The sequence below is a fragment of the Dama dama genome, chromosome 20, assembly GCF_033118175.1.
Source record: "Dama dama isolate Ldn47 chromosome 20, ASM3311817v1, whole genome shotgun sequence".
Classification (NCBI taxonomy): domain Eukaryota; kingdom Metazoa; phylum Chordata; class Mammalia; order Artiodactyla; family Cervidae; genus Dama; species Dama dama.
In genome coordinates, this window is record NC_083700.1 from 21,968,037 (window position 1) to 21,992,238 (window position 24,202).

At 44.1% G+C, this 24,202-nt stretch overlaps 3 non-coding genes across 3 annotated transcripts; 2 read left to right on the top strand and 1 right to left on the bottom strand.

Annotated features, from left to right (window-relative positions):
• Positions 1-6,814: 6,814 nt before the first annotated feature.
• On the bottom strand, positions 6,815-6,888 carry TRNAN-GUU (transfer RNA asparagine (anticodon GUU)). The gene has a single exon. It is a non-coding gene; the product is annotated as a tRNA-Asn (tRNA).
• Positions 6,889-7,564: 676 nt separating this feature from the next.
• On the top strand, positions 7,565-7,636 carry TRNAH-GUG (transfer RNA histidin (anticodon GUG)). The gene has a single exon. It is a non-coding gene; the product is annotated as a tRNA-His (tRNA).
• A 4,246-nt stretch (positions 7,637-11,882) lies between these two features.
• On the top strand, positions 11,883-11,953 carry TRNAG-CCC (transfer RNA glycine (anticodon CCC)). The gene has a single exon. It is a non-coding gene; the product is annotated as a tRNA-Gly (tRNA).
• The last annotated feature ends 12,249 nt before the right edge of the window (positions 11,954-24,202 follow it).

Consider the following 24,202-nt stretch of genomic DNA (forward strand, 5'->3'; position numbering starts at 1 on the left):
TGCTCGCCCCTTCAGGAACCTGAAATCTGTTCTTTTTAGGCTGCAGAGAAGCTTCAGGAGGTGTTTTATGCTGCTCTCCCCAAAGTTTAGGCCAGGCTTGCCCTGTGCTTGTAGGAACTCTACTAGGCTGTCATCCCTCCAGAATCACCTGCTCTTGGGACTCCTCCTGGTCGCCTTGCTGGGCAGAGGGGTCTTGGGTCAGCCTGAGCGCTAGAACCACCTACCTGCTGAAAAACCCTTCAGGGAAGTGCAGCTGCCCTCTTGTCTCTTGCCTGGCTCTTTTTGTCCTGTGGGGAGCATAAAGTGTTTCAACTGGACAGAAAGATGAGGGATCTTTCCTGTGGTGGGAGGATGAAGGGATCAGGTGGGGAATGCATTAAAGGGAGAGGGAGAGTTCTCAAGAGCTTCCCACAATTGTCTGCATTGGTGCTGTCAGAGGGCTGGCTGCCCTGGGATCACGGTATGTAGTATTGTCTCGTCCTGGCCTTGGCCTGGCCCCGGGTCCAATCTGAGTCCAAGCAAAGAGAAGCAACCTGGTTTGCAGTACATAATCCATTGTGTCTCTCTCCAAAGTGGGGTAGTCACTGAACTTCTAGTTCCAGGATCCCAGTGGATGGAATTCATGGGTTGGGTTTTTTCCTTTTTCCTTGAACTTCCTTTCTTGGTGATCTCAGAACTCAGGGAGGGGTGGTGGGGGGGGGAATTAGCTCAGAAAAAAAAGTTTAGCTCTGGATAAATTTGTGATCGTCAGTGTTAGGTAAAAGAAAAATTACTTTTAAAGACTTTTAAGAATTCTAATAATTGACATATAATGACATAGACAATGTTCTTGTCATGTCATGCTTCTAAAGATGACTCCTTTTACGCATCACGTGTGTGCATGCTGGCAACCGACTGTTTGCAATCCTATGGGGATTCTATAGGTAAGAATAGTGGAGTGGGTTGCCATGCCCTTCTTCTAGGGGTCCAACCCAGGAATGGAGCCAGCATCTCTTATGTCTCCTGCATTGGCAGGTGGGTTCTTTACCACTAAGCACCACCTGGGCAGCCCTGTAGGCATCACACTGTTTAGTAATTTCAGTCTAAAAGCTGTTTTATGTTGTCTTCCAGATTTTCTAATAATGAAGAAAATATTGGTGGCAAAGAGGTCTTATTCAATGTTTGTAGAAGTCTTGGATTTATTTTCTCTTCAAAATTCTAATGACACTGAACTGTCTGATTTTCCTACACTGGTTTTACTGGTCCAATAAGCAAACTTAAATCCTATAAATATTTTTTGTAAAATTTTAAAATATGTGTCATAGTAAATTAAATGTACCATGGGCTTCCCATGGTACTAGCAGTAAAGAATACCACCTACCAGAGCAGGAGACACAAGAGATAAGTGTTCAATCCCTGGGTCGGAAAGATCCCCTGCGGCAGGAAATGGCAACCTGCTCCAGTATTATTACCTGGGAAATTTCATGGAAAGAGAGACCTAGTGGGCTCCAGTTCATAGGTTCTCTGTCCATGGGGCCACAGAGAGTCAGCTGAGTGACTAAGCCTGAATAATATACTATATGATAAATGGAGACTAAGTCATAATTCTAGAAGCCACTGTGTTCATTATTCCACCTACCATTTTGGGGGTAACTACCTCATTATTTTTATAGATTATAAAGTGTCCATATGGTCACAGATTAAGAGGAAGTGTCAATACTTTAATGGATGTTGGTGAGCATGGCCATCACTGTCACTTTTAAGAAGTGTAAAACGCATGCAGTGTCTGCTCCAGGAATTAAGGAGCTGTCACTGGAGACTTCTTTCCCTCAAATGTTATTTAAAAAAAATTTATATGGGAGAATGGCATTGAAACATGTAAATGATCATATGTGAAATGAATCGCCAGTCCAGGTTCGATGCATGATATAGGGTGCTCAGGGCTGGTGCACTGGGATGACCCAGAGGGATGGGATGGGGAGGGAGGTGGGAGGGGAGTTCAGGATGGGGAACACATGTACAGCCATGGTAGATTCAAGTCAATGTATGGCAAAAGCAATACAACATTGTAAAGTAAAATAAATAAATTAATTAAAAAATAATAAAATTATTATAAAATAAAAAAAAATTTATGTCTGGGGCAGGTGTGTTCCTTGCTACCTGCCTTCTAGATTGTGAGTCACTCTTTCCTATTCTTTGTTAGGTTTTCCTTGTCTTTTGCACTGTTAGTGCCGTGGGAGGGAAATGGGAGGCCACACTGGAAAGGACACAGGGCCAAGCTGTTATGCTTCTGCTATGCTCCAGATGTGGGCTCAGCAGGGTAGGGGTTTGCCCTGGGTTTGCTCAACACGCAGCATCTCTCCCAGAGGAGGGCCTGGCAGTTAGTAAACCTCTAATATGTGTTCAGTGATGAAAGGCATTCTAATGAGAGTTCCCAGAAAACAGAAGAGAAGGAGAGAAAAATGGGTGAAATTGGGGGCAGCCTAGAGTACGAGGGACAGAGGGGGACAGACAAAGAAAAATACCCATGTATGTGCATACACACGTGTACGTGCGCACACACACACACACACACACAGATTGTCCAAGAACCATATTTAGTGTATAAAGGCAAAGGGCCCAATTATGCTCATGAGATTCAACAGAAGAACCAGGGGAAGGTGCACCAATAATTCTTGGTATTCAGGTCTGCACATGATGCATTATCAGCAGCAGGATTCTTGGTTCTAACGATTTGTCTCAAGTAGGCTAATTTGTTTTTCAAAGATAGTCAAACACTGTCAAGGAATCACAAGGAGACAGTTATCAGTTTGCTAATTCACCGTGGTATAGGAGGCAGCCCAGTCATTAAAGTGTGTGCATACAATGAGGGCAAAAAGGCAATCACAAAGGAAAGGTGAGAGAAGCAAGTGTCTGAGACCAGTGGTTTCCCTAACTCCAGTCGGTAAGCTACGTGGCAGGAAGCAATCTCAAGTCATTCTAGTCAGTCTTCTCTGGACCCAATTATGTAGGTCACTACTGAAAATGAAGAAGGAAAGGAATAGGTTGCCCTGACTGGACTGACTCCATTTTAAAAAGAAAGGGAACTCCATCTTACACTCGGGGAACTTTGGACTGTATATTTGGGAGACCATGGAGATAAAGTACAGAGCAGGCCTCTCTGGTGCATGGAAACCAGACCAGGCTGACCCTGTACCTAGACTTCCCGGAGCCAAAAAGAATGCAATGTCCACTATGTAATCAATCACTATCTGTAATCTTAATAATACCCATTGTTGATGTAGGCTAAACGGCATCTTCAGATGACTTTAGAATGTAAATTTATGGCAGTAACCTGATTGTCTCTCTTACTAACATTGTCCAGAGTGGGCTTTGGAGAATTTGGGGGTTGTGAGCTTAGGCATGTACGCTTTGGGTATAAAAGGTTGTCACAAAAATTGGTCGGGGTCATCCCATGGATGGAGGAGCCTGATAGGCTGCAGTCCACGGGGCCGCTAGGAGTCGGACATGACTGAGCGACTTCACTTTCACTTTCATGCATTGGAGTAGGAACTGGCAACCCACTCCGGTACTCTTGCCTGGAGAATCCCAGGGATGGGGGAGCCTGGTGGGCTGCAGTTCATGGGGTCGCGAAGAGTCGGACACAACTGAGCGACTTCACTTTCACTTTTCACTTTCATGCATTGGAGAAGGAAATGGCAACCCACTCCAGTGTTCTTGCCTGGAGAATCCCAGGGACGGGGGAGCCTGGTGGGCTGCCGTCTATGGGGTCGCACAGAGTCAGACACGACTGAAGCGACTTAGCAGCAGCAACAGCTCACTAAAGAGGAATCTCTGCCTCAGACCCACCGGTGTAATAAACTGTACTCCACTATCCGTGCTGTCCTTCTGAGTGAGTTTGCTTCCCAGGGCGCATCACTACAACAAAAACAATTGGAAGTTGTTGGAAGACTTTCTAACCATCTTGGAGGTTTAGTTGCTGAACATATGCAGTAGGGTGTCTGTGGGTAATGGCCAAACTATCCTTCTGTTGTATTTCTTGCTTAGGAGGGCACCATTCCCCATTTTGGAGGAACAGATAGATGCATAGAAATCTTGTCATACTGACAAGAAAAAGATCTTTCATCAGATTGGAACAATACATGGGAATATCAATAAACACAACTCCTACTGAAGCTCAACTAGGAACATAAAAAGATGCCTTCACCTTCTGGCAAGTGTAGAGTGACAGAAATTGTATTTATCTTCTTGCTTGAAATACCCTCCCCTTCTTCCCTGCTTCCAAGGGGGAAAAAAAAAAGAAAGAAAGACATGAAACACTAGCTTTCCAGACACTGGAAATAGGCAATAAAAAGAAATTTCAGAGAGATGAGAAACAAACAAGGTGAGCCCTACAATTGGTTCAGCTTACTGATTTCAGAGCTTGCAAGTTGGGCATGGGGAATAAGATCTGAGGCCAAGTCCTTGATAGTGAAGATAAAGCTAAGAGCCTGTGGAGAGCAAAGTAGCTGGAATTCATAGGACAAAGATCCAGTGATGAGAGAGATGGAAGAGAGAATCCAGACATATGAAAAAGATCTCCCTCAAATAGTAAACAGAGTTCTGATCAGAGCCTACTTCCAGAGAAATTGCATGATGCCAAGGAAAGAAATTCTGAAAAGATCATAGAACTGTGTCTGGTACTCACATAGGACAGAAAATCTCAGTCACTCTCACCAGCCATATTGGGCTACTCAACATTCATCGACCATTGGCTAGAGACCTCAGGAATTTTGCCTCACTCATGGGAACACTCAGTTCGAGACTGACTTACCTAAAATTCATAAAAGCAAGGTCCAAAAACATGAAAGTAATTACAAGTCACTTAACAATCCACCAGAATAAATCTCAAGATTCATAGGAATGCCAAAATAGCCAGTTTCCCCCAAACAAAACTTTGACAATGTCTGGCATCCAAAGAATACCAAGTATGCAAAGAAGCAGGAAAATATATCCCATAAGGAGGAAAATAATCAATCAATCCAAACTGAACCAGATTTTAAATTATAGAGAGGATATTAAAATAGTTATTATGACTCTGTTACATAAGTCCAGTTGAGGAGAGATGTAGAACGTAGACAAAAGATGAGACCCAAATTTCAGAGATGAAAAATAAAATATCTGGGATGACACATTCACCAGCTAGAATTAACAACAGATGAGACATTGCAGGGGGAAAAAAAAAAAGGATTATGGAACACAAAGCCACAATCAATTTTTAAATATCCAGAGTGAAATTCCCACAGTCAAAAAAAAATTTTAATAGCATGCATAAGTGAAGGGTAGGGCAATTTTAGAAAGTCTAATATAATTGGAGTCCCTGAAAACACTGGGGGGAAATTTCATGAAAGAAAATATTTTTGAAGAAATAATGACAGAAAACATTCCAATCATAATTAAAATTACAAGCCCACTGAACCAAGGAACCAAACGGACCCTAATACATTGTAATTAAACTGCTCAAATCCACTGAAAAAGAAGGAATCTCAAAAGAAGCATGGATACTGAGAAGATGCATCCAGAAAACAAAAAGATTATATCAGATTTCTCATCAGAAGCAGAGGATATAAGAAGATAGTGGTAAAGCAACTATACCCCAATTTAAAAATAAAAACTTTTTGAAAGGAATCAAGAAATGGGAAAATAAACTCTGCTATATACAGTTAGGAAAAAAAAAAAAAGAGAGAAGATGATGGTGGTATAACATCTTTAAAGGATTGAGGTGGGGGAAACAGTTTATGTAGAATTCTACACTTCTTCTCCCCGCCCACCCCACCCCCCCAAAGTCTTGGAGAGATAAAAATGAAAATTTTACAGACATACAAATGTTGAAAGACTTCATCACCAGCAGAACCACACTACAAGAAATATTCAAGGAGTTCTCCAGGAAAAAGGAAACTCACACTAGATGGAAATAAGGATGTATACAAATTGATGAACAACAAAAATGGCATCTGTGGGAGAAATATGCAACATTTATTATTGTTATTGGTATTATCATTACTGTTTAAACCTTTTTAAAAACATGTGGCAGTTTAAAGAAAAGTAACAATGATAGATTGTGGAGTTTATAATATAGGCAAAGTAAACATGCATGACAATAGCATAAAGGCCAGCAGGGGAGAAATGTAAAAAGGTGTGACATGGCATGAAGGCAGACTGTGGTGAGTTACAGATGTATGTTGTAAAACCTAAATGAAAATGAAGTCGCTCAGTTGTTTCTGACTCTTTGCGACCCCATGAACTGTAGCCTACCAGGCTCCTCCATCCATGGGATTTTCCAGGCAAGGGTACTGAAGTGGGTTGCCATTTCCAAGCAATCGCTAAAATAACAAAAAGCAGTTATAGCTAATAGGCCGACGAAGGTGAGAGAATGGAACCATATACAAAACCATATACAAAACTATGATGGAGCAGTTACTCTTCCAGAACTCTGTCCTATAGACATGTGCACAAGATTGATGAATGCCTATTAATTGTAACAGAAAATGCATAAAGCCAACTGAATTTCAAAGTTAGATGGGAAGGGTTCAATAAATACTAGTACAAACAATGGGAGAAACTTCATTGCTAAAAGGAACCCAGAGGATAACGATGAGATGAAGAATCCTGGGTTCCAAGTGACCTGTTTTCCTCCAGAGCTCTTCCGTGGGGATCAGTGATGTCCTCGCTTATGTCCTCCTGTTGTGCATAAGATTCGGGGAACAAAAGGGTAATGGAGGACTTCTGCACCTTTAGGGGAATGTACAGGGTAGAAATAACCGCAACCCCTTTTCGTTCTAAAAAGGTTAGGGAACGTCCCTGGGTGGGCTCGAACCACCAACCTTTCGGTTAACAGCCGAACGCGCTAACCGATTGCGCCACAGAGACACCTGGCGGTGCCACCCCATTCCCCCTCCCCCACCTCATTCCCTTAGAGAGAAAGCAAGCCTCCCCCTCTAGGAGGAGCCACTCGCCCTTCTCGGAACAGTCACACCCGCTCCAAAGCCTCCGAAAACCAGAGAAACCTGTGGGAAGCCTGGGGTCGGGAGATTCCGAAAGCAGAAGTGCAGCCGAGCGTCCCCGCCGCGCCTGGCGCCACACTCGCCGCAGATGCAGAGCCCCGGAGACGCTCCGGGCCTGATCCGAGCGGGCCCCAGGGAAGCTGAACCCCGGGTGGGCTCAGGGCTGCCTCCCCGTTTGCTCTGCCTTCATTCGACCGTCTGCGCCCCTGGCGTTGCCCCCTTTCTCCCGGCGTTCAGCCGGCCAAGGGAGCCAGAAAGAGGGCTTGAGAACGGTTGATCAAAACGGAAATATAAAGAGGCGGGAATGAAGCCGGGGAGGCAAGGACAAAGCAAAGATAACTTCTGCAAGCCCGTGCAGAGACAAGGACTGGACGCAGGGGAAATGAAAAATGCAACAGACTTGAGAGGGCGTAACGGAGGGAAGATGTGAGAGAGAATCAGGAGTGCCTGCAATTATCCAACAACAAAGCAGCACAGTAATTGGAACGGATTTGTCAATGTTAAAAGAGCAATATCGCACTTCGCCTGCCGTACAGTGGCGCGCCGTGATCGTATAGTGGTTAGTACTCTGCGTTGTGGCCGCAGCAACCTCGGTTCGAATCCGAGTCACGGCAGTGTTTATGTTTTGCATTGTATCTACCAAAACAACTCTTGGCCTGGTCGCCGACCGCCAAAACGAGGAGGGTCAGGAGACGGAGGTCACTAGGTTATAGTGCTCCAGGTCTCGCCATTTAAGAGAAAATATCTATAGATCAGGTTCAAGCTCTAAATGAGTCTTGTATGTATATTCCACGAAAGAAACTGTCTAGTTGTATGGGGATTTTGTTTGTTTGTTGGTGGAAATATTTCAAGTATCAGTCATGCTTTTTTTTTTAAATACAAAATAAAACAGATTTTAAAGAGTTTACAGTATACTGCAAACTGGTCATGGTCTACTCGGGATTTTCTGACATCCCACCTCCCATTTTTATCCTGAAAGGAAATTATTGTGTTTACAGAACAAAATGTTTGTATCATTAATGGACAGCTGTTTTAATATTGTAATGTGTAGTTGTCACCAGGATAGACAGAAAATTTTTATCATTCAAGCATGGCCCTTGATACTTTCCAGGTAATGCATATCCATCCTCTGATACTTAACTCTGATGTCTGCTCATTCAGGTGAGGCTTCTTTCTTCAAGTTCATGTGAATGAATATATAATTTTTCTATCTAGCTATTAACAAGCAATGTGATGTTTTTGATAAATATGTATGTTATTGAATTTCTCACACCTTAATTTTGGCATTATGCCAATATAAAACTATGTCACAAATAATGGACATTTGGATAATTTCAAACTACAGCTTTTGGGAAAGGCTCATATAAATGCCATTCTACCAGTTATTTGTGGATATGAGCATAAAAGTCCATTGAAAGAAAAGGAGTAATGGACAGGAAATTGTCAAGGAAGGCAACACCAATGGCTTTCTATCCTAGAAATTTTAGTATGCAAGAGTGGAGAGGAGCGGTGAGGCAGGTTATAGAAAAGTGGAATATTTACTGCCATTGAAGAGCACTGAAAAGGTGACTAGAAAGTAGATTATGGCTGCCAGTTACCACATCTAAACACTCACGGTTCCATAACCTTATTTGCCACTAGCAACAGCTGCAGAAAATTGCCTCCTCTCACTTCTGCAATTTCTGAGTGCATCTCCATAGACCTTACATTTTTCACAAAATGTAACAAGTTCATAGACCAAAAAGGAACATGCTAAATTATAAAAGTTCCAGAAGATAGGGTAGGAGAAAATCTATGTGACCTTAGGCTTGACACTAAGTTTCTTGGGTACGAAACTCCATAGTGCGATGTAGTCTGAGACTGGGATGGGAAAAAGGATATGAAGTTTCAGTTTCAAAAATTCCAAACCTCAGAGGTTTCGAGGGATAAACTTGGTGCTTCAAAGACATACTCCCAACAGGAGGGGTCTGCAGCATTAGCGGTTTGGAAGCACTTCATGGCTTCAGAGGGCTGCAAAAACTAATTTTTCCAACTAAGACAGTTCCTTAAAGGGTGAGGAACACAGCATCTTAAGCTGTGAATTAGTCAGGAATCAAACCCCAGTCCCCTAGATGGGAAGCAAGAATTCTACCACTAAACCACCAGTGCTTTCCTCTGAGCCCATGTTCTCGGCATCACTAGAAAGAGTCACAGGAACGATGTTGCAAAGCCAGTTCAAAAAATTAGTTTATACAAGCCTCTTTACTCGAAATGCAGAACAAAGCCCCAAAAGCACACCCAGAACAGAAGTTTGTACAGGAGGTTTAGGTCAGGAAACACCATCAAGATGTGAAATTCAAATCAAAATACTGGACTTCATTTCCTCACTTAAGATGCATTTTCTTTGCCCTCCCATGGCTTTGTGCCTTCCAAACCCTTTCCCCTCACTCTTGAGACAAACACCAATTCTTCCCCAAACAGGCATTCCGGACCCAGAGACAGTTTGGGAGGCTCAAAATTTGGAGATGCGCCTGAGTTACTCCAGAAGATCTGAATGACAATTAAGCCTCTCTTCTCCTACGGCTCTTTTTCTTTCTTTCTTTTTTTAAAAAAAATTTTAAAGCAATTTAATATCCTCCTCTGCTGATTCAATAACAGTAACATAAATTATAACAAAAATTTATTCAAGTGGACAGCTAAGTGAATTTAATCTATTCTCTTCAGAATTAATGATTAACCAGATAAGATACTCTCTTGAGTTGTTGAAAAAGGCCAAGAATCAAATGGCCTTGCTTTTAAGCTCTTGTGTTTGAGAGAGACCTACAAAAGGGTGAATAAATGAAAATTTCGCTCCAAGATTTCCCTTTAGCCCCATCCTCTTTCGTCACTCAAGGAGGGCATGCAGAGAAGAATGATTGCATTTGATTCTGGGTAGATGCTGGATTGCTACTCTTCTGTCTAACATAAATTTCTTTTGCCCTTTGCCTTGTCTGATATTCAAATTATCCCTTTTTTATTCTTCTTTTTTTTTTAAACAATTAGCCTGGTATAGGCCAAGCACTAATCCATGCACAATCACTGCAGAGCCCCAGAGTTTCTCTCCTCCTGAGCATCTCTTTTAAGTCCTTAGAAAAGCCCAAGGATCAAAATGGCCAGTTTTCAAACTCTTGTGTCTTACAGAGACCTACACAAAAGTATAAGTGAAGTTTTTACACCAAAGTTTATTCTCTTCATCACACCACACCATACCTTTCTCCTCTCCTTCCCAGCTCTTGAGTTGTTTTCAACTCTGAAGATCCACTCAAGATCTTTTTACCACATTACACTCAAGCAAAACTATTTTTGATCATTTTATTCTCCACCTTTTTCAGTTGTTATGCTGCAGTTCCAATGCTTTGCAGACTAATCATTCTGCCTGTCTTGCTAAATTTATTTTTTCTTTATCTGTTAGTGTGTGTGAGAGAGAGAAAGAGAGAAACTTTCCTTTATTTGCTCCCCACTCTCTCTCTTTCCTTGTTTAACAACTCTAGACTGTAAACTATGCTAGGCACTGTGCTATCTCTTGAAAATATTTTATTCACATACCTAGTCTTGGTTTTGGGGGGAAATATAAATCTTTTTCTTATGAAAATATGTCTTTGGAAGACAGAGTCAGGTAAAATGTGATTATGTTAGAACACAATGTCAAAAACAAAGTGGACACATCACATATTCAATTCCGGCAATCAGGAAAGTCTCTCCAGGGGAAACTTCTGAACTGAGACCTGAAGAATGAGGATGAGTTTGAAGAATGAAGAGGGAGTTGTGAAAGGCCTCCCTGTGGGGAGAAGCAAGTCCCTGAAAGGGGGAGAGTTCCTGGAACATCAAGTTACTTCACTGTCGCTGGACTTGGGGATTGGCAAGAGGTATCTCAATGATAAGGAGGGGGAGAAGGAGAGTACATGTTGTAGAGGTAATAAAACATTTTAGTGAAGGAATATGGGGATACTGGGTGGCTTTAGGCAACAGGCATGTTCAGATTTGGGCTGTGCAAGGTCACTCAGGATACAATGAGGCAAATGAATACTACTTAGCCATAAGAAAGAACAAAATTTTGCCATTTGCAGTCCATGGATGGACTTGGAGGGCATTAAGCTGAGTGAAATTAGTCATTCAGAGAAAGACAAATACTGTATGGTATCACTTATAGGCAGAACCTAAAAAACACAACAAACTAGTAAATATAACAACAACAACAAAAAGATAAAAAGACCAAACTAATGGTTATCAGTGAGTGGGGGGGGCAACATAAGGTTGGGAGTGTGGAAGGTTCAGACTATTAGGTATAAGATAGGCTCAAGGAGGTATTGTATGACATATGAATATAGCCAATATTTAGTAATAACTGTAAATGGAAAGTAACCTTTGAACTTGTATATTTTGAAGTCTTAAAAATAAAATTTTTAATTAAAAATATTTTTTTACTTGCCTATTCTGGCAAGTTAGACCATTTTCTCTGACTCTTTAAGACCATTGCAGAGACTCTTTAAGGTAAAATTTAAGGTTGACAGTTGAAGGTCTAGGGTTATAAACAAGGGATCTGGATGAATCTCCAATGTTTTTCTTCAGGGGTCTATTCTGTGATTGGAAAGAGCCTTTCTCAGAGCTGTAATGTGAGCTAACAAAACCAATATTTCTATATTTTCATTTGGGGGTCCCCACTGCATGCTATTGCCTGATTGTCTTTCTCTTTTGCAAGCCTTTGCTTTGAGTGCCTTTCAGTCTGTGAGTTCTGTCTTCCAAAGACAACACCTATTTGGGAAGTCTTTTGTTGCCCCACCACCAGGCCCTTGGTCACTGGAGATTCTTTCTAGAGAGCTGTCAAAGGACTGCTTGTGGCAAGCATTGGTGGTTCAGTGGTAGAATTCTCGCCTCCCACGCGGGGGACCCGGGTTCGATTCCCGGCCAATGCATACTGGCCAAATACTTTTCACACTTCCTCCTTGTTTTGCCTACTGCACAGTCAGGTCCGAATACTACGCGGTTTCGGCCACCAGGAGCAGGAAAAGGAGAACTGAAAACCTCGAGGTGGTTCTGAACAGAAGACTGTAAGGTGACGACTCAACTGGGGCTTTGCAAAGCTCTGAGGTGTTTGGGTATATGGAGCAGCATTTGGCCGCTGGCAGGGCAGCAACTACCTCGCTGGTGGGTTCGTACCTTTCAATGTGTAAGTATTTCTGTGGGCCTTCGATTTAGAATATTTGGACTTGTTAGTTTTCAGTTTTTCTCCCAGAAGGTCGTAGCAACCCAAAGAGCCATCAGGTCGCTGATTCGCACTGTGGAGTTTGGGCCGACGGATGGGCCACAACCCACCAGGGAGCGAGAATCAAGACAGCAGCTGCGGGCCTGGCCGACCCCCCCCCCCCCCCCCACGGTGTCCCCGGAGGCGCCAGCGGCCCAAGGTAGGGGAAAGCCTGCGGGGAGGAATCCGCCAGGACGGAGCGGGGATGCGAAGACGGGGTCTTGCGCAGTAGTGGCGAGAGGTCTCTGAGTCTGTGCGCCGGAGGCTGTGATAAATTTAACATCGTCAGCCACCTCGGCCTCTGAGTGTCCTGTGAGCCCATCGGTGTTCCAGGAAGGATATCCTGTACCTGGAAATATGTGTCAACAATACTATATATATTTAGTTGTTCAGTCGCTAATTCGTGTCCGACTCTTTGCGACCCCATGGACTGCAGCACGCCAGGCTTCCCTGTTCATTGTCTCTCCGAGTTTGCCTAAGTTCATGTCCATTGAATTCGGCGATGCCATTCAACCATCTCATCCTATGTTGTCCAATTCTCCTCCTGCCTTCAATTTTTCCCAGCATCAGAGTCTTTTCCAAACAGTTGGCTATTTGCATCAGGTGCCCAAAATATTGGACCTTCAACTTCAGCATCAGTCCTTCCAATGAATATTCAGGATTGATTTCCTGTAGGATTGACTGGTTTGACCTCCTTGCTGTCCAAGGGACTCTCAAGAGTCTTCTCCAACACCACAATTCGAAGGTATCATTTCTTCGCGCTCAGCCTTCATTATGGTCCAACTCTCACATCCCTGCATGACTACTGGAAAAACCATAAGCTCTGACTATACCTTTGTCACTAAATTGATGTGTCTGCTTTTTAATATGCTGTCTAGGTTTGTCATAGCTTTCCTTCCAAGGAGCAAGCGTCTTTTAATTGTGTGGCTTGCTATCACCGTCCACAGTGACTTTGGAACCCCATATTCTGTGTAGTAATTATTATTTTCCTCCTCTACACAGTTAATGTGGCTAATTAAATTAATTTATTTTCTAAAGATCATCAACTATTTTCCAAGATAAGACCAATTTTGTCATAGCATTCAATGAGCTTTCTTGGTGATTCAAATGGTAAAAAATTTGCCTGTTCAATCTATTGGTCAGGAGGAACTCCTTATTCCCTTCTTCCTGTCCCAGTGTTCTTTCCTAGGGAGTTCGATGAACAGAGAGGCTATATGTCCCATTGGATCCCAAAGAGATGGACATGACTAAGTGATTGCTTCTTACATACATTATTACTATATTATTTTGATTCAGTATTTAACACTTTCCATGTACTTTTTTTCCTTATTTTTCTTTATTTTCACATACTTTTGTAACACATTACTTGATTCAGTATTTTTAAATTCCAGCTATATTCAGCAATGACAGTCCTATAACTTCTGTTTGTTACATTGTCTTTTTTGGAGAGTTTGGCTTTAGTCTAAACTCATACAATAAATTGGAGAAAATGTGGCATCTTTTAATTCTTTTGGAATTTCTTTGCTCAGGAGCCATTTCTTCTAATGAACATTTTTTAGTCCTGGAACTTTCTTTGCAGGGAGATTTTAAAATTCTTACTTGAAACAATTTAGTGCTTGTAGACTAGTTCATTCCACACCCCCGCACCCCCAAAATCATTATTGGGACAAATTATTCAGTTCCTCTAAAATATTTGTGTTTAAGAGATTCACTTATTGTTCCCTTATGTCTACAAGTTTAGTAGCAATGACTTCCTTTTTCTCTCTTAACAGTTTTATCAGCTTTAATAGTCTTTTCAAAGTCAACCATTTATATTTTCTCTTCTGTGTATTTATTTCTAACTTTGAAATTCCTGCTTTTCTAGATAATTTCTACTTCTATCTGCTTTTGTTATTGTTATTCTTTTAGTAACTGTAAGATGAAGATTTATCTCTTCAGCAATCAGCCTTAATTTTCATAATTTGCATTTATGTTTGTGTTCAGTTCAGTTCAGTTGCTCAGTCATGTCCTACTCTTTGCAACCCCATGAATCGCAGCATGCCAGGCCTCCCTGTCCATCACCAACTCCTGAAGTCCACCCAAACCCTTGTCCATCGAGTCGGTGATGCCATCCAACCATCTCATCCTCTAACATCTCCTTCTCCTCCTGCCCTCAATCTTTCCCAGCATCAGGGTCTTTTCAAATGAGTCAACTCTTCGAATCAGGTGGCCAAAGTACTGGAGTTTCAGCTTCAACATCAGTCCTTCCAGTGAACACCCAGGACTGATCTCCTTTAGGATAGACTGGTTGGATCTCCTTGCAGTCCAAGGGACTCTCAAGAGCCTTCTCCAACACCACAGTTCAAAAGCATCAATTCTTTGGTACTCAGCTTTCTTTATAGTCCAACTCTCACATCCATATATGACCACTGGAAAAACCATAGCCTTGACTAGACAGACCTTTGTTGGCAAAGTAATGTGTCTGCTTTTTAATATGCTGTCTAGGTTGGTCATAACTTTCCTTCCAAGGAGTAAGCGTCTTTTAATTTCATGGCTGCAATCACCATCTACAGTGATTTTGCAGCCCCCCAAAATAAAGTCAGCCACTGTTTCCAATGTTTCCCCATCTATCCACCATGAAGTGGTGGGACCAAATACCATGATCTTGGTTTTCTGAATGTTGAGCTTTAAGCCAACTTTTTCACTCTCCTCTTTCACTTTCATCAAGAGGTTCTTTAGTTCTTCTTCACTTTCTGCCATAAGGGTGGTGTCATCTGGGTGTCTGAGGTTATTCATATTTCTCCCAGCAATCTTGGTTCCAGCTTGTGCTTTCTCCAGCCCAGCATTTCTCATGATGTACTCTGCATATAAGTTAACTAAGCAGGGTGACAATATACAGCCTTGACATACTCCTTTTCCTATTTGGAACCAGTCTGTTGGTCCATGTCCAGTTCTAACTGTTGCTTCCTGACCTGCATACAGGTTTCTCAAGAGGCAGGTCAGGTGGTCTGGTATTCCCATCTCTTGAAGAATTTTCCACAGTTTATTGTGATCCACACAGTCAAAGGCTTTGGCATAGTCAATAAAGCACAAGTAGATGTTTTTCTGGAACTCTCTTGCTTTTTTGATGATCCAGCAGATGTTGGCAATTTGATCTCTGGTTCCTCTGCCTTTTCTAAAACCAGCTTGAACATCTGGAAGTTCACAGTTCATAGTTCACAGCTGAAGCCTGGCTTGGAGAATTTTGAGCATTACTTTGCTAGCTTGTGAGATGAGTGCAATTGTGCAGTAGTTTGAACTTTCTTTGGCATTGCCTTCCTTTGGGATTGGAATGAAAGCTGACCTTTTCCAGTCCTGTGACCACTGCCAAATTTTCCAAATTTGCTGACATACTGAGTGCATCACTTTCACAGCATCATCTTTCAGGATTTGAAATAACTCAACTGGAATTCCATCACCTCCACTAGCTTTGTTCATAGTGATGCTTCCTAAAGCCCACTTGACTTCACATTCCAGGATGTCTGGCTCTAGGTGAGTGTGAGTGATCACACCATTGTGATTATCTGGGTCATGAAGATCTTTTTTGTACAATTCTTCTGTGTATTCTTGCCACCTCTTTTTATTATCTTCTGCTTCTGTTAGGTCAATACCATTTCTGTCCTTTATTGAGGCCATCTTTGCATGAAATGTTCCCTTGGTATCTCTAATTTTCTTGAAGGGAGCTCTAGTCTTTCCCATTCTATTGTTTTCCTCTATTTCTTTGCATTGATGGCTGAGGAAGGCTTTCTTTTCTCTCCTTGCTCTGCATTCAAATGGGTATGTCTTTGCTTTTCTCCTTTGCTTTTTGCTTCCCTTCTTTTCACAGCTATTTGTAAGGCCTCCTCAGACAGCCATTTTGTTTTTTTGCATTTCGTTTTCTTAGGGATGGTCTTGATTCCTGTCTTTTGTACAATGTCACGAACCTCCGTCCATAGTTCATCAGGCATTCTGTCTATCAGATCTAGACCCTTAAATCTATTTCTCACTTCCACTGTATAGTCATAAGGGATTTGATTTAAGTCATACCTGAATGGTCTAGAGGTCTTCCCCACTTTCTTCAATTTAAGTCTGAATTTGGCAGTAAGGAGTTTATGATCTGAGTCATAGTCAGCTCCCAGTCTTGTTTTTGCTGACTGTATAGAGCTTCTCCATCTTTGGCTGCAAAGAATATAATCAATCTGATTTCAGTGTTGACCATCATCATCTAAAGATGGGTTTAGCTTCATCTTTGGTATATATGTAGTATTTCAGTTTTGATTCATAATATTTCCTAATTTTTATTTTCAAATATGCTTTGATACAGGAGTGGTAGAAGTGTTTCTAAAATTTCAAATACAAGAGATTTTGTTCTTATATTTTATAACTGAATTCTAGTGACTAGTGGATTCTCCTGAAATGTCATTTTTGGATAGCTCTACAGCTCTGCTTATACCGAGCCACCGGCCTTTAGGAGGACAGTTATATCGGCTCTAAAGCCTCTGAAAACGGGGAAGACCCATGGGGAAGCCATGAGTCCTGCAATTCCGAAGGCAGAAGGGCAGCATCCCCGCCACGCCTTGCTCCCCTCGCTGTAGCTCGAATTTAAGCCAAGACTGCTGTAATCATCAGTAGTATTAACAACATTGTATGGTCACGATGAGCCACAGGCCAGCTGGCAGCCACAGCACTTTTTGTAAGTTTTTGAAGGCTAGTATATTCACACTGTCTTGGCTGTTTTATTTGTGCACACTTACAGAAATTCTTACTTTTCTCACTTTCATGCTCTTCTCTGATTCTCCATCCCCACTCTACTACTTAATAAAATCAATTTTTATCTCTCAGGATCTGGCACAAGCCTCCTCACAGGCTTCCTGGGAGGTCTCGTCATCTTATTCTTGCATTCACCTGCTCTAACTCCTTTTCATGTTTCCTCTTTGGATCTGGTCTCTTTCCAGAGAGATTCTTCTGCACCCAGAAGGGCCACATCTACTAAATCGCTACCCAGGGGCGAACTTGGTTGAGTGAAGGCGGAGCAAACCCAGAGCCACCTCTGAGCCCACCGGCAGTTCAGCTCAGGCCCAGGGCGTCTCCGGGGTGCTGCAACTGTGTGGCAGGGGAAGCAAGGCATGTGGCTTTGGAATCACACGACTCAAGGCTTCCCCACGTGTTTTTCTGAGGCTTTAAAGCCAATATAATGTCCTTCTAAAGGCGGGTGATCTTCACGACCCAGATAATCACATTGGTGTGATCACTCACCTAGAGCCAGATATCCTGGAATGTGAAGTCAAGTGGGCCTTAGAAAGCATCACTACAAACAAAGCTAGTGAATGTGATGGAATTCCAGTTGAGCTATTTCAAATCCTGAAAGATGATGCTGTGAAAGTGTTGCACTCAATATGCCAGCAAATTTGGAAAACTCAGCAGTGGCCACAGGACTGGAAAAGGTCAGTTTTCATTCCAATTCCTAAGAAAGGCAATCCCAAAGAATGCTGAAACTACTGCACAATTGCACTCATCTCACACACTAGTAAGGTAATGCTCAAAATTCTCCAAGCCAGGCTTCAGCAATACGTGAACCGAGAACTTCCAGATGTTCAAGCTGGTTTTAGAAAAGGCAGAGGAACCAGAGATCAAATTGCCAACATCTGCTGGATCATCAAAAAAGCAAGAGAGTTCCAGAAAAACATCTACTTGTGCTTTATTGACTATGCCAAAGCCTTTGACTGTGTGGATCACAATAAACTGTGGAAATTCCTTCAAGAGATGGGAGTACCAGACCACCTGACCTGCCTCTTGAGAAACCTGTATGCAGGTCAGGAAGCAACAGTTAGAACTGGACATGGACCAACAGACTGGTTCCAAATAGGAAAAGGAGTATGTCAAGGCTGTATATTGTCACCCTGCTTAGTTAACTTATATGCAGAGTACATCATGAGAAACGCTGGGCTGGAAGAAGCACAAGCTGGAATCAAGATTGCCAGGAGAAATATCAATCACCTCAGATATGCAGATGACACCACCCTTATGGCAGAAAGTGAAGAGGAACTAAAAAGCCTCTTGATGAAAGTGAAAGAGGAGAATGAAAAAGTTGGCTTAAAGGTTAACATTCAGAAAACTAAGATCATGGCATCTTGTCCCATCGCCTCATGGGAAATAGATGGGGAGACAGTGGAAACAGTGTCAGACTTTAATCTTTTGGGCTCCAGAATCACTGCAGATGGTGACTGCAGCCATGAAATTAAAAGACGCTTACTCCTTGGAAGGAAAGTTATGACCAACCTAGAGAGCATATTAAAAAGCAGGGACATTACTTTGCCAACAAAGGTCCGTCTGGTCAAGGCTATGGTTTTTCCAGTGGTCATGTATGGCTGTGAGAGTTGGACTGTGAAGAAAGCTGAGTGCTGAAAAATTGGTGCTTTTGAACTATGGTGTTGGAGAAGACTCTTGAGAGTCCCTTGGAGTGCAAAGAGATCCAACCAGTCCATCCTGAAGGAGATAAGTCCTGGGTATTCACTGGAAGGACTGATGCTGAAGCTGAAGCTCTAATACTTCGGCCACCTCATGTGAAGAGTTGACTCATTGGAAAAGACCCTGATGCTAGGAGGGATTGGGGGCAGGAGGAGAAGGGGATGAGAGAGGATGAGATGGCTGGATGGCATCACCGACTCGATGGGCATGAGTTTGAGTAAACTCCGGGAGTTTGTGATGGACAGGGAGGCCTGGCGTGCTGCATTTCATGGGGTTGCAAAGAGTAGGACATGACTGAGCGACTGAACTGAACTGAACTGAAAGGCAGGTGGCTCAGTGTGAGGCGGAGAGGGCGTGCTTGCTCTCCACCCGAACGAGGTAGCAGGGAGGTAGGAGAACATACGACCTCTGATTGTCTCTGTGGCACAATCAGTTAGTGCATTCAGCTTTTAACCAAAAGGTTGGTGGTTCTAAGTCCCTCCCAGGGACGAGTCTTTCTCGCTATAGAATGTAAAGGATTGGTAGCCATGCCTTTCCTACACAAGCTCTCCTCCCTAATGGCCAAGACAGGAACCTCCACTACTATATTTCTCCTGTCCCTTGTATTTTGTGCACCACAGGAGAACCTAAGCCCAGATCATCGCTGATCCTCCGAGAGGAGTTCAGGAGGAAAACAGGCTACTCACAATTGAGAAATTCTCAAAGACTAGACTCATCATTGAACTGTGAATTCCTATAAATCGTGAAGTTTCTTCCATTGTTTGTAATAATATTTATTTACTCCTTTGCATATACTTTTGGAATTAATTTAGTTCTATTTTATTATGGGTTTCCTGGGTGGCCCTAGGGGTAAAGAATCCACCTGCCAATGCAGGTAGGCCTAAGAAACCCAAGTTTGATCCCTGGGTTGGCTATATCCCCTGGAGGAGGGCAAGGCCACCCACTCCAGTATTCTTGCCTAGAAAATCCCATGGACAGAGGAGCCTAGGCTCGCAAAGAGTCAGACTTGACTAAGCCACTTAGCACACATGCATGCTTGTATTATTACAAATAATGCTGCAGTCATCTTTCCTATACACATATCCATAGGACAGAATGCCAGAAGAGCAAATGCTCTATCGTAGATTATACATGGTTTTGTATATAAGTCCATGTATATAATTTTCTTGCCTCTGTTGACTTGTTAGCTATAACCTGTTATTTCAGCAATTGCTTTAGGTTTTATGCCATCCATCTGTAACTTACCACAGTCCACCTTCAAGTGAAGTCATACCAGTTCACATTTCTCCCCTTCCTGCCTTTATTTATTTTGTTGCATTTAACTTTGCATATGTTATAAAACCAGAGTTTATAACTATCCAAGTAACAACAATCCAAGGTTATTACTTTTCTCAAACTGTCCTATTTTTTCACCAGCCCTGGAACTGACTAGACTCTAGCCCCACCCATTAGCCAGCCAATTGAAGTGTCTGGACCCCTCAGAGTCACCTTTGTCAGGATCTAGCCCCACCTACCAGCAGTCTGACTTTGGGACTCCTGGGCCCTCCAGCCAGACCAGACCTCAGGACCTGGCTTTGCCCATCTGTGTGCCAGTACTAGCCCTAGCACCTGGGGGTTCCACAGCCAGCTGCCTCTTGACCCTGCCGTGCTAACCAGTGGCTGCAGATCCCAAACAAGGCAGGGCCTAGCAATCAAAGAGACTGGAGCCAGCTAATCCTACGAGACCATGCACTGTGGTCAGCCAGCCACAACAAAAGGACCCATGCAGCCCACATACAGGGCACCCCTAGAGCATATCAATCTGATGAGAGAGTAGCAGGCTGCTGGGATCCATGGAAGTCCCCTACAAATGGCCACTTCTCTAAGGCCAGGAAACATAACCACCCTACCAGATGTAGAGAAATAAAAACAGTGCGTTAGCAAAATGAGGTCATGCTCCAAATGAAGGAACAATATAAAACTCCAGACTTAAGTAAAGTGGAGGTAGGCAGTCTTTTACATAGTTCATGAGGTTCTCACAAGGGATGGTTTGCCATTCCCTCCTCCAGTGGATCATGTTTTGTCAGAACTTTCCGCTATAACCAGTCTGTCTTGGTTGGCTCTACATAGCTTCATTGACTTATGGCAAGCCCCTTCACCCCCACAAGGCAGTGATTCATGAAGGGGAAAAGTAGAGCTGCAATCTATAGCAGGAAAGATGCATCCCTGGGTGGACTCAAACCACGAACCATTCAGTTAACAGCCAAACAAGTTAACCAATTGTGCTACAAAAACACCCTGAAATCATGGAATCAGAAAACGGTTGCTTCTTGGCAGGAAAGTTGTGACAAACCTAGACAGTGTGTTGAAAAGCACAGACATTACTGCAGACAAAGGTCCGTATAGTCAAGGCTATGGTCTTCCCAGTGGTCATGTACGGTTGTGAGAGCTGGACCGTAAAGAAGGCAGAATCCCAAACAACTGATGCCTTCAAACTGTGGTGCTAGAGAAGAATCCTGAGCATCCCCTGGACAACAAGGAGATCAAACCAGCCAATCTGAAGGTAAATCAACCCTGAATACTCGTTGGAAGGACTGATGCTGAAGCTGAAGCTCCAGTATTTTGGTCCTCTGATGCGAACAACAGACTCATTGGAAAAGTCCTTGATGCTGGGAAAGATTGAGGGTAGAAGGAGAAGAGGGCATCAGAGGATAAGATCACAGGATGGCATCACCGATGCAATGAACGTGAACTTGGGCAAACTCCGGAACATGGTGAGGGATTGGGAGGCCTGGCGTGCTGCAGTCCATGGGACCTCAAAAAGTCAGACACAACTGGGCAACTGAACAGCAACAACAGGCAATCTACCCCAGGAAAGATTAGATTTCAGAGATGCAGAGAGCAGAAAAATAGGTGATTCTCAGAGCCCAGGGCTGAATGCAGCTGTGCAAGGCTCCCAGCCGTTGCCTCACTGCTCATCACCCCTCACCACTCCCTCCCTGCCTGAATGCGGCTTTGCTCAGAGGCCAGGCCACAAGGTGGGTTCCATCCTACTCTAGCTTTAGCGCTGTGTGCTGGGGGAGCCAATGTGATGGTCTCTTTCAAACCTCAGTTGCCTTATGAATCAGGGGCAGACTTGGTTCTCAGTGGGTGATGAGCAGATCCATTTATTTCCTGTTTCCTGACCTGACTCCGGGGAACCTCTCCTGGTTAAAAGCACATGTACCAACTCCCTTTCCTCCCCAACCAGCTCAATTTGTGGAGCATGAAATTCTTCATCTTTGTGTCTTTGGTTTGAGCCCCATGCAGAGTTGAATTCGTTCTCTATTTTTCTGTCATGAAAATCAAATTGTTTCACAAGTGTGCTGGGGTGAGGGAAAGCCAAGTTTGCCTCGCAGGGATGCATTTCTTGGTTTTCTGAGACATGATCCCTGTCAACGTGTAGAGGAGATTTAGGCCCCTGAAGAGAAGGTGTGGGGATTTTCAGATGGAAAGATAACCTGAAGGCGAGCCTTCTCCTGTGTCCTCCTTGGAATGTCTGTGGCCTGGCCTCTAAAGACCTTACTCAGAGCAAAGAAAGGAGGCCTGGTTCCTAGTGCTGAGTTGGCTTACGGTAGTAAGAGAACTTCTCCTGGGTTTGGGGAAAGAAAAACGCAGCTACACGTTCTGCCATAACCCACCCCACTTGCCCCGTTTTAAAAAAAGAACGGGAGTTCAGGGGTGAAAGTTTCAGGGAGAAAAAAAAAAAAAAAGGAACCTGTTTCTGCCCGGGGGACCTTTCCCGTGTTAGGTGAACATGATAACAACCAAACTAGGGAAACCACGTGAGTACTAACGCCTAACGACAGCTACTATGAATGAACTTGTCGCCAAGACTGGCCCACCAAAAATTTTTAAAGAAAAAGGACCCTGGGAGCACCTTCGATCTCTCAAGCACGTAGATTGCAGCTCCCGAGAGACCTTCCTTCGGGTTAGGGTTCCTCACCTCCCCCGAAGTGAGGTCCCTGGGGCTCCCAAGTCCAACTGAGTCTCCAGTTCCTCAGCCTAGCGCCAGAGACCAGAGATCTCTCCACTGAATCCCCATCTCCCAGAAGCCGCAGGAGCTGGGAGTGATGGGCGCATCTGAGCCGCAAGCAACCTGGACGCCCTTCAGTGTAGACGCCGCCCCTCCCCGGCTGCGGACAGGCGGTCAGTCAGTGCTCTTGGCTCTCAGAAATGAGCGGTGTTTCGAATTCACCCCGGAACCCGAGGCCCGGCCCTCCCCTCTGCTCCCCAGCTCCTGATCTTGCAGTCCTTCTCCCCCGACGTCCGCGGCAAACGGGGTTTCTCAGGTTCCTGCCGCTGTGGCTTATTCTAGTTGTCCAATATAGTTCAAGTCCAAGACTTTCACCACGCTTTCACGTTTAGCATGAAGAGCAGCAAAGGCTGAAGGCTCAGGTCTTTTGTCTGTTTGAAAATAGCGAGCATCAACGCAGGCCGAGACTTTCTTTCCTGCCTGTATTGAATTCGCTTGCAGATCAGGCCCCGCCCGCATAAAGCCGCGGGGGAGCCAGGTTCGGTCCACACAGATCTCAAGGTCGTTCATTCCGCCCTCATTGTACTTGAGATTCTTCTTGAGAAACAGTTTTGTTTTACCTTTTACAAATGCCTGAAACACCTTTTATAATTTTCCAGTTCAACAGATCATGAACTAAGAATTTTAACCTAGGACGACAGAGGTCAAGGCAATTTTCCCAGAAAGCTGGTGTCTGGAGGGGTTTCCGTGTTCACCTCACAGCAGGCTTTTTGCTGAAAAAATGCAGTGTTGTCTGTGTGTCTGTCTGCCTCTGGTTTCCTTTAGAAGCAAAGGGTAACACGCTTGGGGATGCACGTGCGTTTTCTCCAGCAGGGGTGTTTCTTCTTTTCTCAGTGCGGCGGTCACCGCGTTTCCTTCAGGTCTGAGGTTCAGGGCTCCGACCCCGAGGGAGGCGCGGGCGGCGTGCGCACCGGCCCGGCCCCCAGGCCGCGGGGCTCCGCCTGGTTCCGCGGGGACTCCGAGCGCGGTCGAGGGTGCGACCGCGCGGCAGCATCCTCACCAGCGCTGGAGCCTGAGTCCCCAAAGAGGCGGACTTACTGCTTTAGATCAGGACGTTACAGGAGATGCGCCTGCTTTCCTCCCATCCGGGTCCTAGTTTTCACCTCTCACGTCCAGCCAGAGGAGCGGATTCGCGGTCTTTCGGTCCGGTCCAGCGCGCTGCCCTTCCACGTAGACTGGACGAAGGGGCAGTGGTTCTTTCCCCGACAGAGGAGGGGGAAAGAGGGACCGCCTTTCTCGGGAGAGTCGTTTGCCCAAGTCCAGAGTCGCGAAAAGGAGGGACTGGGACTGTGTGGGCCGAAGTAAACAAGGCCGGAGAAGCAAACGCGAAGTCCTGACTAATTGGATGTGGGTCTGAGGAAAGCGCTGCGTCTGGGACAACTAGAGGCCTGAGCCCAGGGA